General features: G+C 44.4%; 1 non-coding gene across 1 annotated transcript; it reads left to right on the top strand.

Annotated features, from left to right (window-relative positions):
• Positions 1-3,447: 3,447 nt before the first annotated feature.
• LOC141424508 (small nucleolar RNA SNORA9) lies at positions 3,448-3,578 on the top strand. Its single transcript, XR_012449418.1, has one exon. It is a non-coding gene; the product is annotated as a small nucleolar RNA SNORA9 (small nucleolar RNA).
• Positions 3,579-4,962: the final 1,384 nt, after the last annotated feature.

A 4,962-nucleotide genomic window follows, 5' to 3' on the forward strand; every position in this document is an offset into this window, starting at 1 on the left:
TTTCTCTTTTCTTCTGTATTAAATGATTCAGAAATAAAAATAACTTGGAATGGAAGGCTTGCTGTGTGGTTCTGTGTCAGGGTCTCTGCTGACTCCCTGGGTGTGGCAATAACTATTGAGAGTCTGCAGCCCCCGGCCCTGGCCCTGAGGCCCAGAGTCAGACAGGCAGACTGCAGGGAGCAGGTGGAGGCTCAATTAGCAGGAAGGGCTGCTCATTAGTGGACTGGGCTGGGGGTGGGTAGGGTGGTCTGCTGGATCGCTGTGTAGCTAAGGAGCCCAGCCAGCAGCTCCTTCAGAGGAGGGAGAAGGAGAATTGGCGTTGGTCTGCATTGAAAGCAAACAGAAAGTCTTTAGCTGAATCTTCCGCTCACTTCCATCCATGAGAGGCCAATAAATAGGAGAGCCCACAAACTGAGAGAAAGGGGCGACTTGGGGAGGGAGGTGTCTGCACAGAGCACCGACTATGATTTAGGCTTAAAAAAATTGTGACTATGAGGAAGAGATGGAATGATTTATCCCGATGTTGGAACAGACATTTTCAAGAATAAAAGGAGCTGCTATGCTGAGGACGGTGACCAGCTGTCCCTCTTCCCAGTGATGCTGGAACAAAAGGAAGTGAACTCACAGATCAGCAGGAGGCATGGGGTGTGGATTGAAAGGGAGGAGGAGGACGAGGACATCCCAGTTATATGAGATCTGGGGAGGGGTCTCAGCATGAGCTTGCAACATATCCCCGCCCGACCCCAGGAGATCTTACGTTCGTTCCTAATAAAAGAGGGAGGCACCTTCCCTGGGCCACCTTGGGAAGCTGTGTGAGCCGGAGGGCAAGACACCCCCCTGGGTGGACCCTGCCTCTGGAATGGTTGTCACAGATGCAAGCCGAGGGAGAGCCTGCCAGGCTGAATCAGCTGTGCAGAGTGCAGACCTCCTCTCCCCAGTGCAGCCGGAGCCCTGTGGCACTCTGCCATGTTCCCCTGGGTTTCTACCTCTTCCCTGCTCCAAGCCTCAGACAAACTCCATTGTCCAGGCACAGCTTCCAAGTAACTCTGTAGTGGAGAGAGATGGAGCACAGCCCTTTTCCAGAACCATTTCTGAAGTAGTACATACAGTCCTCAGAAATTAGAAGTTGTAGTACTGACTATTCTAAGGATGGCTTCTCTAATATCTGGAGAATGGGACCTGTGTGGATTCAGTTCCTATAACCCTGTAAAGGGAATTCGTCCTGGGCTCTCAACACCTGCCACTTCTGATGGCACTTTTTCTTGTCCTAATATTTCCTGTTTTGGAGCAATCAAGGGGAAGATGAAATTTACTTTTTGAGCCTTTGCTGAGGATGGGCAGAGAGTAAATACAGTCACCTACTGTTTTTCTCCTCTAATCCTTCTATTAATCTAGCTCACTTCTTCTCTCATTTCATACGCAGGCATCCCTCATATGGCCAGACCTGCTCGGTGATTAATCTTCTCAGCATCTATTAGGCATGGTCATGCTTGCTTAGCGGAGGAGCTGGGAACAATCAATAGATTAATCACTAAGTCCTGTGTAATTAGATAGTAGAAGCAACGCCCCAGCTGACCACGTGCCTCCTCCACTTGAGATTATTTTGCTTGTTTGTTTCAATGGAAAAATTGTGAGGTGCAGGACAGTGAACGACTGGGAAGAGGTGACACACGAGGATGCTAGGACCAGGCTGACCGTCTCTTCTTTGGTCCAGGACCCTAAAAATGATGGCCCACTCCTGCCTCAACATCTTAGAGATGTTGTGAGCACTTACCAAATTTATTTGGGAAAAATGATTCAGTCAATTATTTGAATTTTCAATTCACCTTTCATTAAATTCATCACATGAAAGCATCTATTTTCATGGTTTTTAGTATACTCAGAACGTTGTACGACTAAAACAACTGGTTTAAGTCCAGGAAATTTTCATCATTCCAAGAAGAAATAATTTACATATTAGCAGCGACTCCACAATTCTCCTGATCACTTTCTGTCGTTATGAATTTCCCTATTACGGATGCCTTATTTAAATGAAATCATACAAAACAGTGCTTGGTGACTGGCTTCTTTCACTTAGCATCATGTTTTCTGGGTCATCTATGCTGTAGTAACATATCAGTGCTGAATAATAGTCCCCGTGTGAATACATAGTGCTTACCCATTCATCACTGATGGGCGTTTGGGTTAGTGCTACTTTGACCTTTATGGGTAACAGTGCTTTGATCGTATGTGTGTAAGTTTTTGTGTGAACTTATTTTAATTTTCTTAGGTATATACTTATGGATGGAATTGCCAGGTTACACGGTAATTCTATGTTCAACTTCAGAGAACCTGCCACCTGTTTTCCACAGGGGGTACAGCATTTTACACTCTCACCAGCAATTATTAGGATTATGGATTTTGCACATCCTGGCTGATGCTTGTTATTTTCTCCACCTAAGTGGTGTCAGGTGGTGTCTTATTGTGGTTTTGATTTACAGTTTCATTGGGCATCATTTTGTGTATTTGTTGGCCATTCTTCAGAGAAATGTCTGCTCAACTCTTTTGCCTGTATTTTATCTTGTCTTTTTTATTATTGAATTCTAAGTCTTATTTATATGTAGCCTGACTCTAAGATCTGTACTAGGTATATGATTTCCAAATATTTCTCCACTCTAGTCTGTCTTTTCACTTCCTCTATAGCATCCTTTGATGAACAAGAGTTTTAATTTTGATGAAAGCTTTGGTCAACTTTTTCTAAAAGGCTTAGGTCAGTGTTTTTCAACGTGTTTTCATTATTACCCCCTAAGGAGAAAATTTTCATTAATTTAGTGAGTTAAATGTTAAAGAATAGATCTTGTTGATTAATATTGAGCTTTTTTTTTGTGGTACTGGGGATCGAACAACATTGAGCTTTGAAGAGCCACAAACCATTGTTTATATATACATATGTATTACCCCGTGGGGAATTCTTGCCCTCTTGCTTCTATTGGAGAATGTGTGAGTTAGTTCCCAGCTTTAAGCGTGACCCAAGCCATGCTTTGTGTGAGTTAGTCTGCTCATGTGCCCAAGGCCACTGTTCTGACCGTGAGCCACAATCATGGTTCGCTTGGCCTCTTTTCTCCATTAAAACTTTACTAATGGAAGCAGACTTAGCTGATGGCTTTGTTCTCCCCACCCACTGTGGACTTCTTACTTCCTGGCACCTTGCATGTCTCTGGCCATCCCTGGCACACCCTTCTGCTCACATAGTTCACCACTTGACTGTCCAGTATGGGCTGATGTAGCTGTGTCTCCATCTGCCATCCTTCCCTGATTTTATTTTCATATAATTTTCTTCATTGGCACTGGACACACACTGGAATAGCGATATAAAATCTTAACTCTTCTATCGTGGTTCTCTGGTGCTATTCTATGCGGCACTTGGTGTGGACTTAATACTTACTGGCTCTCAAAAATTGTCTTCCTTAGCAAGTCTCCAGTGTGCTAGAGTCTGCCGTGATCTGTGCCTTCCTACAACACTTACAGAACCGTTTTGAAATTGTTTGAGGCCTTGTCCTGGTCCTTCCAGAGCAAGGTTATAGAAATTTCAGACAATTAAAAAAAATGTCTTGTTTGTCAAAAGAAATGATGCCGGTGCTTTGTTAGTGTTGTTTTCATCTTTTTCTTTTGTGTTGAGTGTGATTGGGCATTGCATGAAGCATTCATGAGGTCAGGGTTAGCTGTCTGTACAGCCATCCTGGTGCAGTTGAAGCAGATAGATACAGTAGTGACAAAGGTTTCAAACACCTGGGATAGGTCTCCTATAGGCACCTAGATCAGATAAGCATGAAGGGCTCTTTAAAGCTGTTGGAAAGCACTCTGGTCTAGGGCCAGGTGGCTTAGGAAGGGGAAATGGAGGTCAGGAGCAATCTTCTGACCCATCCTCAGACATGAGAGTCATCAGAAAGCTGAGAGCAGGAAGTCAGGTGAGTGATGGAGAGCCATGGGGACTACAAGGTGGTGGGGAAACCGTGTAAGACAGGTTAAGAAGCAATGATCCAATAAGAAGCTATGAACAGAAGCCTGGTAATTGTTTTTATTGGGAAGTGGCCCAAAGGGGTTTTTTGGTACAGCCTGCTTCAAATGACTACATGACAAGAAGTCAGGGGTCAATGAACATCATTGGGATGAATCTTGGGACACTGAATCTGTTGCCATTGGGATCCTGGAGAAGAAGGTGCTATACTCCATACCATTTTGATATTCTTCCTCAGAAATTGAGAGAAGTCTGTGGCTGCCTACAAACTCTGGACTGTGTGATCTTGTGTTACATAGAGTTATAAAGTAACTTGTGTTGATAATTACACAGTTTCAGTGTTCCTCTGATCTCTCCCAGAATGCCTATGGGTCACTCTGTGACATTTGTCCTGTGGAAATTGGTCCAAGGAGCCATGGGGTTGGGGGATATTTAAGGGGTCAGGTTTATAGGACCTGCACATATACTGGCTTCTTTTATCTTCCTCGGAAGTGACAGGCTGTCTCTCTCTCTCCTTTTCTCTTTCTCTCCTTCCTCTCTTTAGCAACTTTCATTGTTGAGTGTCATACTTGCTCTATTTCCCATCTTTTATCATGTAGGAAGAGGATGGATGATCATGTTGGTAGGGAAGAGACTTGGAATTGGTCTTTCTCTTATTTTGCAACCCAGGAACACTGGCTTTTCTTATTGCTAAAGCCCAGTTAGTGGCTGCAGTGTCAGGGTAATAAAACAGAAACTGGAGTAAGAAAGGGTCCCATGATTCTGCTCAATGCCCACTACCATGGGCATGGGACAGCCCCATTCAGTGGGAATCAGGTCTGGTGCATCTTTTCTTCTCAGCTGGGGGAAACAGGCCATTGGTCCCTTAAGCCACCTTCCAAGGTTAGGCAGGCCGGGAACAGTTCTGACAAATCCAGAGTTCCAAGGAAACATTGGTTTCCTCTTGGAGACTCTACAGCAGCTGG

This window comes from Castor canadensis, chromosome 6 (assembly GCF_047511655.1).
Source record: "Castor canadensis chromosome 6, mCasCan1.hap1v2, whole genome shotgun sequence".
Lineage (NCBI taxonomy): Eukaryota > Metazoa > Chordata > Mammalia > Rodentia > Castoridae > Castor > Castor canadensis.